At 64.8% G+C, this 13860-nt stretch overlaps 1 protein-coding gene across 2 annotated transcripts in view; it reads left to right on the forward strand.

Moving 5' to 3' along the window:
- The first annotated feature begins 3251 nt into the window (after positions 1-3251).
- Positions 3252-13860, forward strand: part of PLEKHA6 (pleckstrin homology domain containing A6) — a 48512-nt gene continuing 37903 nt past the window's right edge. Inside the window, exon 1 of one of the 2 annotated variants that reach the window (XM_040616595.1) lies at positions 3252-3386. The gene's annotated coding sequence lies outside the window, so the exon portion shown is untranslated. Of the gene's footprint in view, positions 3387-12961; positions 13069-13860 lie in introns of those variants that run through there. The other variant, XM_040616585.1, reaches the window with a different exon arrangement.

The following is a 13860-nucleotide window of genomic DNA, read 5'->3' on the forward strand; positions in this document are numbered from 1 at the left end:
TTGGGAGGCTTTGGAGCACAGCAGTAGCTAGGGGATGGGGCCAGGGTCCGTGCCGCTAGCCCATGTTGGCTGCGGGTGGGCGGGTGCCCATGGCCCTGCTGTAGCTTGTCCCATGCTGCTGCGGATGTGGCTGTGAAGGTCCTGCCGTCCCAGCCGTGGAACAAACCGGAGCTCTTGCTGGCAAGGGAGAAAGCAGCGTGTCGGGTTTGGTGGATGTATGCGAGGCCACGTCCCGGGGGCTGCTGGGGTGCTGTGGTGAGCGAGCCCTGCGCACCTGGGCACCGTGAGCTTTCGCAGAGGGCTCCAGCTTGTGCCAGCACAGCACAGCAAGGCCAGGCTGGAGGTCCCTGTCCCTGCCTGCCTGTGGCAGCCCCTGGAGGTGTTTAGCAGGGACCAGACCCCGCTCTGGGCTATGTCCTGTGCCTGGATCCTGCAACCGGCGCTGCTGGGACAGGCAAATCTCACCCAGTCCCTGTGCGCAAGGGAGCTCCTGTGCCAAGTCACCGTTTCAGATGCAAATGTCTCTTCTGAGCGCTCTGGCAGCTCCAGGGCGGCGTGGGTGAGCCAGCCAGCCCCCCCACCCTGCATCATCCCTCGGGCAAAGGTTCCCCGGGACCCAGTGGGGACTTTCTCCAGGGCCCTGCAGCACCCTGCCCTTGTGGGAGGGAGCTCAGTGGTGCAAAGGGTCCCCGAGGCACACGCTGCCCGGGGCGTGCAGCGCAGAGCTGGCTGTGCTTGCTAGGGTGAGCGCAACAGGAGTGTAACTCGGGAAGGATCTGGCCCGAGGTGTTGCTCCAAGAGCCCTGGTTCATCCCAGTGGGCTGTTTCCCATTGCCTCCAGTCCACGAACCGGGACCCTGGCAGGGCAGTGGTGGTGTCTAGACAGGCTGAGCTGCAGGCTGCCGCCGCCTCACCTTGCACAGGGCTCCAGGTCCTGCTGGGTGAGCGTGTTTCAGATGGGATCTTTGAGCCCGTCCCTACCTGGGGCCGCGCGGAGGTTTCCCTGTGCACTCAGACGGCTGTAAACCCAGCGAGAGCAAAGATCCCAAGGTGGGCTGAGGGCTGGAGCAAAGCGCTGGGATTATCTATTTGGTCTAATCTGTCAAGCAGAGCCAAGGTGTCCTTGAATCAGCCCTGTGTTTGAGTCGTGCAGCCTCAGACGTTGCTGCGACTGGGGCTTGCTGGGCGAGAGCTGTGGTGGCGAACCTCCCGGTCAGGTCTGAGCTGGGTGCCCGCAGCACGTCTGCGATGCTCTGCCACAGCAGGGACCACCCTCCCCTGCAGTTGTCCACCCCGTGTGCTCAGCGTCTTATCCGTGCCCGCAATTCCCTGTGCGCCGTGGCAGCCGGGAATGCCGCAGCAAAGCGGGTCTGAGCTGGAGGTGAGGGGCTCCAACTGGGAGCAGAGGAGGGAACCGCTGGCTCCGTGCGATGCTGAGCACCCTCCCGCCTGTGCCAGCCCCCTGTGGGAAGGCAGCACCCAGCCCCCTGCCCCAGCTGGGTGCTCCCACAGGGAAGCGCTGCCAGTAAAAGGGATCTTTCCCACCCCAGTCCTGCCTCTGGCTCTCTGCCTGCAGAAGAAAGGGCCGGGCTGTGTCCGTGCCCCCGAGCTGGGAGCCGATGCAGCAGCACCATGTGCTTCTTGTCTGTGCAAGGGGGTACGGAACAACCGGCCCCCAGCCTGGCTGGGGCGCACATGCGGATGGTGCTTAGGGCTGCCTGGCTAGGCTGGGGGGGGGTCCCCTGAGAGCAGCGCAGCTCTCCAGTTGCTCATAGGCTTCCTGGGCTGTTTTTCAGGGAGTCTCCTGGGCAGCAGGAGGGCAGCGGGGGGATAGAGCAGCCCCAGCAGGTCCCCGCTGCCTGTGGAGCAGGGGAACGGCTGTGAGGACAGAGACCTTGGAGAGGGGGCGACTTGCAGGCACCACGTGTAATTTTGGGGATGCAGGGGTCCCTCTGCTGCAGACTGGCAGGGAGGGGGCATCTTGCCCATCGCTGTGGGGGAAGGAAGGGGAGATGCAGGAGGCAGAGCATCCAGTGAAAGCCAGCCTCCTCCCCAGCCCCTAATGCCGTGTGGCTAATGGGGGGATTATAGGATCAAGGGCAGCTGCTGGTTTTCCTTCCTGTAGAGCCCCTGTCTCTCCCCACCCCAGCTTGGCTGCGGAGGATGAAGGGTCCCTGCGTGCTGTGGGTCTGAGCCTCTGGCCGCGCGTGCTGGGTGCAGGCAGGGTTCCAGCCGCGGTGCCTGGCAGCTCTGACAGGCAGAAGTAGGGCAGTGCCATAGATCAGGGCACAGTGCCATCGCTGTAGGGCTGGAGTTTGCAGCTCCCCAGCACCTCTGCAAGTGCCTCTGCAGCATGGGAGTCACCCTGCCACCAGGCCAGGGCTGAGGAAGCGTCCTGCCAGCCCTGCCTGAGCCATCGCTGGCCCTCGGCACAGCCCAGGGGACCGAGCGGTGGCCTTTGTGCTCCAGAGAACAAGCTGTGGTTGTTGAGCTGTTTTGCTGCCCGTCCTCCGGGTGCTGCATCTTTCCCCTGCAAGCAGCTCTCATTGGGGTGCAGAGCCTGGGGGTGCTGCCTGACCCACCGCAGCGGGTCCCACGAGCCTGGCTGGGAATAGAGAGGTCCCCTGCTCCAGGAGACGCTGGGATGCAGGAGGGAGCATGGTCCTGGCTGTCCCCTCAGTACTGGGATGCAGGGGGCAGCATGGTCCCAGCTGTCCCCCCTGATGCTGGGATGAACCGGGGAGTGCGGTCCCCCAATGCTGGGATGCAGGGGGGAGTACAGACCCCCCAAAGCTGTGATGCAGGCTAGCAGCATGCCCCCAGCTGTCCCCCCTGATGCTGGGGTGCAGGGGGGAGCATGGTCCCAGCTGTGCCCCCTGATGCTGGAATGCTGGGGGAAGTGTGGACCCCCCCAGTGCTGGGATGCAGGGGGGAGTGTGGACCCCTCGATGCCGGGATGCAGGGGGGAGTGTGGTCCCGGCTGTCCCCCCCCCCGCCCCCGATGCTGGGATGCAGGCTGGCAGCATGGTCCCTAAGGATGCAGGGGGGAGGCGTGCGGGGGTGGGGTGGGGGAAGTGTGGTCCAGCCCCCCCCCCCCCCCCCCAGGTGCGGCGGTGTGGGGCGGCAGGGTGATGCTGGGGGGCCGGGGCGGTCTCCCCCGGGCCACGGCGGGGGGACAGCGCGGGGGGCGGGGGCGGCAGGCGCGGCCCCCCCCCGCCGTGCTCGGTGCCAGCCCGGCATCACGTGCCGCTCGGTGGCCCCCGAGCATGCCCAGCTCCGGCTCGGGCTGCGGCTCCGGCTCGGGCTCGGGCTGGGGCTCGGGCTGCCCGGCGGGATGCTGAACCCGTAGGCAGCGGGGGGGCCCCGGCCGCTGCCCGCCCCGCACGGTGAGTGCCCGCAGCGCGGCTGCCTTCCTCCCCCTCCTCCTCCCCCTCCTCCTCCTCCTCCCCTTCCTCCTCCTCCTCCTCCTCCTCCTCCTCCATCTCCCGAGCGTTGCGGGGGGGGGGGGGCGGGGGGGGCGGCAGAGGATCCCCCCGCTGGGGACGTGTGCCGTGGGGCAGGCGGGGGGGGAAGCGAGCTGTGGGGGAGTGCTTGCTTAGGGGAGGGTGGGGGGATCTATGCTGCAGCCGGGGGGTGGAGGGGGGTGTCACAGCCCCTCCGGGGTGCCCCAGCGTGCCCCATGGCCAAGGCAGGGTGCGCGGGGGGGGTCAGCACCTCCTGGTTGCCCAAGGGGCTGGGGGCCAGGCTTCCCGTGCCCCCTCCCTCCTGCTGTGCTTTAGGTGAGAAGTGGGGACCCTCTAAGCTGTCCCCACGCAGTGTTTGTGCTGTGCGTTGCTTTCTGTCCCCGGACCCCCGCGGCTGCAGGCTGGGGTCCCCTGGGCTTGGACCCGACTCCGTGCACAGGCGGGCAGCGCTGAGGCTTTGGGAGAGACCTGGCGTTTGGAGACCTGGCTCTGCACATCCAAACCCCCATGATTGTGACCAGGGGGCTCAGATGGGCCAGAGCCCCCAACCCTATATGCTGGGGCTGGCCCCCACGGCTGGGCGCTTTGCTGAGGTCGCAGCCAGGACAGGCTGTGATGGATGGAGCTCGAGATGTCGTCTGGCGCTTCCCAGGGATGCGAGCGCTTCCCTGGGCTTCGCAGCTCCCATCTCACCGCTTGCTTGTCAGCGGAGAGCCAGCCTCCTCCTCCTCCTCCTCCTCATCAGAGAGCAAAGGCGAAGCGCCTCGGGGATGCGTGTCGCCTGCGAGATGCTGTGCTTGCTTGGCTCCCCTGCATCGAGGTGTCTGGCAGTGCCGGAGACGGCGCGCAAGCCACAGCCGCTACCCTGAGCAGTCAATTGCAGCTTTGTTGCGCCGCTGTTAGATCTGAGGGAGCAGGGTCTGATTCATCACATGATGGGGCATGTTAAATACGCCACGAGTCTATTAAACCCAGCGGAAAGGGCTGGACTGGCCGCCCTGGGCCATCCTCCCCCAGGACTCGGTGGGGACCCCCGCTCTGGCTGCGGTACCCCTCTGCAGAGGGAGATGCAGCCCCTCCATCACCTCTTTGCAGGGTCTTTGCCACCCTCCGCGGGCTGTGCCGTGGGGCCGTGCTGTGGTGTGGGAGGGCAGAGTCCCGTGTGCATGGTTTGATCCGTACCGGCTGGCCTTGCCATCCTGCCCGTGACGTGTGCCATGGTCCCTTGGGTGCAGGGGCCCAGCTCCCTGCTCCAGATGGCTGCTGGAGCGGCTGTTTAATCCCTCTGTGTGGGAAGGCGAGAAGGAAGCTGCAGCGGGGAGGGGGTGCGTGGCCATCCTGGGGTGTGGAGGGGTGCAGGCAAGCTTGCCAGGGACCGGGCACGGAGGGAACTGGGGTGGCATTTACTGGGGGAAACATCCTTCCAGGCAGGTGAGGCTGTTTGCAGTGCTGCGTGCTGCTCTGCAGCCGGGAATTAGCAGCACCCGGTGGTTTCTCCCACTTCTCCACGTCAAGAGCATCTGCATCCCGTTGTGCATCCCCAGGGCTGAGCACAGGGCAGGAGCTGGGACGACTGCTTGCTGCACCGTTGCTCCCAGTATGGCTCATCCTGTGGTGCAGCCATGCACACGCGTGTGCACACACACCAGGCTCTGTTTGTGCGTGTGGCTGCTCCCGTCCCCTCCCCTGAACCCCACTGGCATTTCCTCATGGGGGAGAGCTGCTGTCCTGCTCTAATCTGCGCTGGTCCCTCATCCCCTTCATTCCTCTGGGAGAGGATGAGGCTCCCCTGGGGCCACCCAGGGAAGCCTCATCCTCCGACTTCCTCCTTCCCTCCTCCGACTGCCAGAGGCATGGCTGGGGGATGCCCAGCCCCATCGCCCACCCAAGCCAGCCCCTCGGGCAGCCAGAGCTAGGATTAGGACTCCTGGAGAGGGGGTGGCTGAGGCATTAAAATTCTTGAGCATCTGCTAAAAATCACATGGCAAGCGCAGAGCCTGTTCTCTCTGGCCGGTCTGTGGCTGCTTTGGCCAGGATCTGCCTGGGGGGAGCAGCCCCAGCACCCCCAGCCCATGCCGAGGAGCCCAGCAGGCTGTGGCACCCATCCTGCTGCAGTGGGCCACCAGCACCGTCCTGGCTCAGAGCACCCCATCACGCTGCCCATGTGTCAGGCTGTCCCCTTGGGGAGAGGGGCTGTGGCGAGGGGTCCCTGCCTCCCTGGGCAAGGCTGGACATGGGGGTCCCCCAGGCAAACACTATGATGGGGCAGCTCGCCGCCTGGGTTTGGGCTGCTGGGCCAGCGCTGGCTTCACTGGAAACCTCACTGGAAACCGTGTTTTCCTGCTGAGTTCCCATAGAAACCGGCGGGAGCAGCCGCCGGGCTGGCAGGGATGAGGGAGAGAAGGGACAGGCAGGAGGGTGAGCTCCATGCCTGGCACTGCCAGGATGAAGCGACTGTGCCCATGGTGGCCGTGCCCCCCGGCTGCTCGATGACATGGGGAAGATGCATCAGCATCCCCCTGCCTGCCGGCCGTGGCTCCCATGCCATGGGGGGGTGGGGGGGCATGCACACCCGTGCGCACCATTGCTCTGCGGCCAGGCCTGGCACGGAGCACGAACACCCACCCAGACGGGCAGCGTGGGGCTTAATCCCCCGCAGGCTGCCCCAGCCGCCTGAACCCCGAACAGCCGGGCAGGGGCTCGGGTTGTTTTCTGCTCCATCTGTGCCCCCAGGATTCAGCAGGGCTGGGGATTTCTCCTGCCTGTCTTTGCTTGCTGGAGGGGAAAGCGCGGCTCCTTAGCTGCTCCTCTCTCAGGCATTTGTAGTAGCATCCCCCCCTTCTGTTTTCCTTAGCTTGAAACATGATAATCCGCAGCAGGCAGAAATAGTACATTGAGGAATGTGCCATCTCCTCTTTAGCCTCGTTTCTCCCCAGGATCTGGCAGCTCCGCAGCCGCCTGGGGAAGCCCCGCTCCGTGGCGGCTGCGCAGCCCCTTCCCACTGCCCCACGGGCAGCACGGCGGCACGGGGAGGCGAATGCGTTGTGCCCTGCCAGCCCTCTTCCCTGAAAACACCCCTCTTTCCATGGCACTGCTGGAGAGCATCCCTGGCGCGGGATGCTGGGCAGATGGGAAGGCAGAGGATGACCTGCGAGGAGAGGGAAAGCGGGTGCTCTGACCACCCCTCCCAAGCGTCGCCCATTCCTTCCAGCATCCCAAGCTGGAAAATACCCTGGGAATGGGTCGGTTTTGTGCAGGCAGGTTGGGGCCTTCCTGGTTTCCAGCGTGATTCTGGGTTTAGTTCAGTTTTCCCTCCGCAGCAGCGGCGCAATGCGCCCGGCTCCCCAGGGCTCCCCAGGGCTCCCCAGGGCTCCCCAGGGCTCCCCCGGGCTCCCCCGGGCTCCCCAGGGCTCCCCTGGGCGCAGCGGCTGCGGGGCGAGGTTGCTCTGGCCGAGGCATGTGGGGAATCAGGTTGGATGATGGCAGTGGCTGGTTGTGCCCTTAATCTGTGAATTCACCAAAGCTCTTTAATAAAGACTCAAAGTCACCAACTTCTCAATTAAGGGATGAGGAAGCTCTTGATCCATGTTTCTGGGTCAGCTGGAGAAAGGCCATTTCAGACCTGGGTGATTGCTTCCCTTTGATGTTTCCAAAGGAGACAATTTGGGAACAAACACCTTGCCAGCGTGAGCTGTGCAGGAGGGCATGTGGCCCGGCCACCTCCGAGGCAGGGCCTGCAGCTTGGAGTTTGACCCTGGTTGCTTCTGAGTCACGGGCTGAGCTCAGGAGAAAGTCACCCCTGTCCCTGCAGAGCTGGGGTGCTCCCTGCCGCGCGATGCTGGGCGCTGTCCCGCTCTCCTGGGACGCTCCGGGCAGTGCCACCAGCCTTGCAAGGTGCTGCCGCTGCCGCGCTGCTCCCCAAGGTGCAGGGCAGCCTCGCAGCGAGGGTGGGAGCACCCTGCCGGCCCTGCAGGCTCTCCCGGCGCAGCCAGGGGGCTCGGGGACGTGGGTCGGACCCTCCTGGGCTCAGCACCAGGGCCACCTGCTCCTCGGCGCGTGCCCGTGGGTGGTCTGCACCCTGCCAGGGCCCCTAGCTCTCTAGGGTGCTTCTAACCCTCTGTTTACCTCAACAGCAGCGCTGCTTGGGTGTTAATTGCAGGAGCTGGCAAGACACTAATTAGGAGATAATGAGATGGCTTTTGTGTGTGCCTGGCATCCTGTCTGCAAACGCCCTGCTCCAAACTGTGCTGTGTTGGTGGTGATCCTTGTGTGCCCTGTGTCCGTGATCTCCCTGTGCCATCTTGGTGATTCCCCCCGTGCCATGTTGGTGATCCCCCTGTACCGTGTCGGTGATCCCCCTGTGCCATCTTGGTGATTCCCCCCGTGCCGTGTTGGTGATTCCCCCAGTGCCGTGTTGGTGATCTCTGTACCATGTTGGTGATTCCCCCCGTAACATGTCGGTGATCCCTGTGCCATGTTGGTGATTCCCCCCGTGCCGTGTTGGTGATTCCCCCAGTGCCATGTTGGTGATTCCCCCCGTGCCGTGTTGGTGATTCCCCCAGTGCCATGTTGGTGATTCCCCCAGTGCCGTGTTGGTGATTCCCCCAGTGCCGTGTTGGTGATCCCTGTGCCATGTTGGTGATTCCCCCCGTGCCGTATTGGTGATTCCCCCAGTGCCATGTTGGTGATCCCTGTGCCATGCTGGTGATTCCCCTAGTGCCGTGTTGGTGATCCCCGTGCCGTGTTGGTGATCCCCGTGCCGTGTTGGTGATTCCCCCCGTGCCGTGTCGGTGATCCCCGTGCCATGTCAGTGATCCCTGTGCCATGTTGATGACCCCTGTGCCACATCCCGCTGGCCCATCTCCCCAGCTGTCCCACCGCCCGCTCCGCTGTGGCAGCCTGGCACAGCTCGGGGTTTCCTTCCCCCACCGGGGCTGAAACCAGCCCCCCCGCCGTGCTCAGGCGCTGTGGTTATTACCAGGTGCCCCCTGACGAGCTGAAGCAGAGGAGTTCCCATCCCCACTCTGCGGGACCCGGGGGGCAGCTCGGCTGCTCTGAGCCCCCCGAGTCCCACTGGTAATTAAGTGGCTGCGGGAGCCTTCACGGTGCAGCCCTTTGTTCTCGGAGCAGGGAGGCAGGATCTGGCCGACGCGGGGCTCCGGCTGCCCCCTCCACTGCCACCGTCTCTCCTCACCAGGTGCCATCCCTCCCCACCCTCACAGTGTCCCCAGCCCCTGGGGGACCGGAGCTGGGGCTTGTCCTCGCGGTTGGCTCCGTGACCGAGCAGAGAGCATCCTCCTGCTGCTCCGACACCCATCTTCCTCCCGCTGCCGCCAGCGGCAGGGCCACGTGTGGCTGCTGAGCAGCAAGAGGCTGTTGTTCCTCACCGCCTGCCTGCAGCCACCGGGGACGGGAGCCGGCGCTCCCCTCCGAGCCTTCCTTACGTAACCACCGGCAGCCGTGGCATGGATGCTCTGCCAGCGCCGTGCCACCGAGGCGCCGTGCCACCGAGGCCTCGCACCGGCAGCCAGGTAAGGGCCACACCGGCACCGCGCTGGAAACAGGCACGTGGCTGCCAATGGCCTCTGCCGTGCGGTGAAGGCGCTGGCACCGGCATCGCCAGGCTGGGCTGAGCAGGAGATGCCTCTCTGGGTGCAGCCAGGGCAGGAGCACCCCTCCTGCCCCACAGCCCTAGGGGGTGATGTGCCGTGGGGCAGGCTCCTGTCCGTGGCTGGCGCCTGGCAGAACAGCCAGGACCAGTCTGGCAGTGCCGGCAGCACCGGCCACCTCCCAGCCCTGCTCGGCCGGTTCTGCCCAGCCCTGCGCTCGCCACTTCCCGGGGCACCGGCCGGGCACCCCAGCGGCAGAGCTGCTGCACATCTGGGTGATGCAGTGGGTGCTGGGCTCAGCACCCATCCTGGGGTGCTGAGCCCCTGGGGGCACGGAGGATGAGGAGGGGGTGCCCGCGGCAGAGCCAGCGCTGGGCACGGATTCCCAGGCTTGGCAGAGGGGAACAGCTTAAAACTCCATCCCACCGGCACGGCCGCCAGCCTGGCACCCCCTGCTCTGGGCTGGGCACCCACGAGGTTTGGAGGGATCCAGCCGGGGCGGGAGGTCCAGGCCCCTCGGCGGCAGGTGCTGAGCTGCAGCCGGCGGGTGAGTGGTGCGGTGCCTGTGATCCGGCAGGCGAAAGCTAATTACAGCCCAGACCGGCTGGGTTCAAAGGGCTCTGCCGGCGCAGGTGGGGCTGCTGAAGGCAAGCCTGGCTGTGGCTCAGCGTGGGCTCAGCACCATCGTTGGCCCGTGCCGGCGGCTCAGCACGGGCTCCCCTCCTGCAGCGCAGTCTCTGCCCCTTTCTGCAGTTAGGGGTGCTGAATCCCCCCGGCTTTGTGGAAAATTCTCGGGTGATTTGGCAGCGGTGGGGTTGTGGCTTTCTGTACTTCGTGGAGCCCGACGGATGGGTGCAGGATGAGGCCAGGGCGCGTGGGGCAGCAAGGCAGTGCTGCCTGTTTCCAGCCGTGCTGCAGAGAGCAGCTCCTGTGGCTTTAGCATCCCTGGCCCACCACAAGCACGGCCAGATGCAGCTCAGCTCCCGCTCCAGCCTCCTGCTCTCCCTTTTCATCGCCATCCTCGCAGTCCCTGGAGTCACCATCACTTGTCACTTGTCCCCGTGTCCCCCCGCGCAGCCGTCCTTGGGGCCAAGCTGGCTGCAGGGGTCCCATGGCCAGGACCTACCCCCCAGGGCCCTCCAGCCCTGGTGGGGGGCTCAGCTCTGCCCTCCTTGCAGGGGGATGCTTGGGGGGCAGGAGGTCCCCCAAAACCCCAGCCCCTGGCCATCTGCTTCATGCACGGAAACTAATTTTCTAGCCTTTATTCTTCCAGAGAATTTGAAAATGCAATTGCACCCTCAGGGCCCTGAAAGTGAAAGCAAATCAGGAGATATAAATCTGCTGGTTTCGCCTGTGTCGGATTATTTTAAAGCCAATTGCATGGTGCCAACCTGTCAAGTCCAGGGGGCTGGGACTGGGGGGACCCCGAGCTGGGGCAGTGGGGGCTGGTGTTCACCGGCTCCTCCACCCCACACCAATCTTCCTGCGGCACGTTGTCTGGATCTGCTGTGCGAGTATGGGATTTTTTTTTTTTTTTTTTTTTTTTAAAGATGCATGTTTTGTGGATGTGCAGATGCGGTGACCTTTTGCGGGGGCCGCCCGGAGCTCCGGCTCTGGCTGCCGGCTGCTCTCCCACTTGTCAGCGAGATGAGGGTTTTGAGAGCTCCGTGCAAACTCCAGGGCCTCTGGGCTCCAACACTCAGTTGCAATCGTGGTGATGAGTTCCCGGAGGGGAGGAAAGAGCTCATTTCCCATCTCTCCCCGTGTGCCCGGAGATGCCAGGCCCTTCACCAGCCATCAGCGCTGCTGCTTTGCATCCCGGCCCCGTCCTCGTCCTCGCCGCGTCTCCTCCCTGCTAGCTGCAAGGTGTTATTGGCATGACCTTGTCCCCGCTGCCATAGCAGGAGGCTCCAGTGGCAAAACGTCCCCCCCTGTCCCCAAGGGTCCCTGGCAGTGGGCAGCCCGGGATGGACATGCGATGGTGCGGGGTGATGGGGCAGAGCATCGGGTGCTGGTGGGGGGCATCTGGCTCCTGCCCATGACCACCGGCCCCGTGTGCTCCCAGCAAGCTGTCCCCTTCCCCAGTGTCCTTGGGCACAGCGATAGGGCTGGTGGCCTCTCCAGGCTGCGGACAGGCCTGTGCTAGCCCACCGCAGATAAGGGTTGTGCCGGCGGGGAGCCAACAGGAATGTTATTTATGTGGTTAAAGTTCACCTGCTGTTAGGAGCCACCCTGAGCATGTGCTGACGGGGGGGGGTTGGGGTGGCTGGGGGTGGGACAGCCCTGTCCCTGGGGTGGCAGGGTGGTCCCGGTCTAGGTGCCACCATAGCCCTGGTCCTGTTGGGAGCGGGCTCTGGGGGCTGTCCCAGCTCCCAGGAGGATGCTCGTGGGCAGTGGAGCTGCACGGACCACAACTCCCAGTCCTGTGGGACTGGGGATGAGCAGCAGCATCCCACAGCTGGCTCGAGGCCAGGGGAGGGTGGCTGGATGGGGATGGTGGGATGGGGATGCTCCTCGCCGAGGCAGAGCCACTGTCAGTGCTTTTGGGGTGCTGGGGGGGCTGTGGCAGCGGGCAGGGCTGGGGGGCAGCCCAGCATGAGGCTGTATCGAAGCCTCAGGGGAGAGGCAGGGCAGCAGCTGGGAGCGAGATGCCCAGCCACAAGTGGGGAAACTGAGGCACGGAGGCAGCACAGTGGGAATTTGAGCCGGTGACCTCTCTCGGGCCAGGTGCCTCCCTCTGACGTGTCCTGTCTCCGCTCCAGAGGTTTCATGGGGGGTGTGGGGGGGTGTGTGTGCGTGTGTGTGTGCGCCTGTGCACGCGTGCATTATCTGGCACCCAGCAGTCCCATTTCCTGATCGGAGTTTGGGTGTTACCATCGTATAATTAGTCTGTAATTGCTCTCTAATGAGGTAGCAATCCTGTGGCAGGGTTGCACTTAAAAGGGCTTCCTCTGCCCCGGGCTGCTCCCCACAGCCCCCCAGCATCGCACCCTGAGCCCCGTCCTCCTGGGGGTGGTGGGTGGGTGGGTGCCTGCCATGGGGTCAGCGCGGGCTCCACTCCTAGGAGTGGGATGGAGAGATCTGGGGCAGGATGTCCCAGCAGAGGGGTCTCCTCTGTGCTTGGACCCCTCCCACTCTGCTCCTCCCAGCCAGTGGCACTGGGAGCACTGGGAGGCGGCGTGTCCCCAGTGCCCGTGCCAGCCTGGCAGGCTGCCCCGGCTCCTATCAGTGCTGCCTTTCACTCCCTCCTGGCACCCACTCCGCTGCCTCCAGGGCCCTTTGGGGATTTCCTCTGCCTCGCCCCCACTTGTCCCCGCTGGCACAGCCACCCCCCTGGCAGGGTCTGGCTTGCCCGACCTGTGACCACCGTGCCTGGCTCCCACGTTGCCCCAAGGCAAGAGCTACCCCATCCTGGCTCCGCATCCCCCCAGTGCCACCAGGTCGGTACCCCACTCCTCTCCCTTCCACCCTGCGGGGCCGTTTCCCTCCGGTCCCATTTAAATCCCCCCTCCCCGCAGCCGGAACGGAGAGCGCTGGGTATTTATAGCCTGGCACGGATGCTGGGAGGAAAACATGCGTGGAGGGGGGGCTGTTTTGGTCTTTTTTTTCCCCCTATCCTCCTATTTGAAAGGCCAGGCTGGCTCCGCCGGAGGTGGGAGTGCCTACGCGCTGGCAGATCCCGTGTGTAGATCCTGGGAATGGGACCAAGCATGCCAATCCACCCCATCTCCTCCCCTCGCCGCGCCTGGGTGCTGCGTGGCGCTGAGTTCGGGCGGGAGGGCTGGGTACCGGGGGGCACCAGGGGAGAGCCCACCGTTTTAGGGTGGCCCCAAGAGCCGCTGTCCCCTCCCTGGGGTGGCATTGCATCCTCCTGCCCTGGGATGTGGCATCGCCCCACGGGGAATGCTCAGCCCCGGGTTGCTGGCAGTGCGGATGGGGTGATACGGGGAGAGGCAGCGAGGAGGAGGAGGAGAAGTCATCCGAGGAAGGCTCAGGTGCGTATGCCAGCCCCGGGTGAAGTCCACATGCCCCATGCTCGCGTCCTGTGGGTTTGTTTTCCTCTGCAGCGTCTCTTCTTTCAGGTTGGCTGAGCAGCAATGATTAGCAATTCCAGTTTTTATGGCGAGCCTAATGCAATCGGGTTATCTGCGCGTCCCCCCTCCCCATCACTCCCCCCCCCCCCTTTGCTGCCAGGTTTCCCCAGACAAATTGTTTGCTCTGGGTTTTGGCTTTTTTTTTTTTATTATTATTATCATTGTTTTTCCCTTCTCCCCTGAATCAAGTGGATTGTCTGATTCGGAAACAACAAGCAACTGTTGGAGTGTGAGCGCAATGAATCTTTTAAAGCCCATCAAAGTGAGATGATGCCTGTGTGCTGGGGGGGGAGATGCTGGGGGTGTGTTTGGGGGGTGCAGCACCCCTCAGCCTTGGGGCACAGCGCTGGAGGGAGGGCTTGTGACAGCAGCAAGGCTGCACCAGGCCTTATCTTATCCCTGGGCTTATCGCCAGACATGCTTGTGCTGCAGATAAGCAGGACCTTGGGTTCAGGCGGGTTGAGGCGGGGGAATGATGCTCCGTGTCCTGGCGCTGGGGCATGGGTGCACTGTGGGGGTGCACTGTGGGGGCTGAGTCCTCCTCGCTCAGGGGTGGGGGCACCAGTGCAGGGTCCCTCCGTGGCTCGGCTCGTTCCCCAACGCCTGGGTGCGCAGGGGGGGGAGCACGAAGCAGCCCCCCCGCTGCTGCTGCCGTGCTTCCCTGCGGGGTGCAGAATGGAAGGTGCAGAATCT

The sequence above is a fragment of the Falco naumanni genome, chromosome 17 (genome assembly GCF_017639655.2).
Source record: "Falco naumanni isolate bFalNau1 chromosome 17, bFalNau1.pat, whole genome shotgun sequence".
In the NCBI taxonomy this organism is placed as follows: domain Eukaryota; kingdom Metazoa; phylum Chordata; class Aves; order Falconiformes; family Falconidae; genus Falco; species Falco naumanni.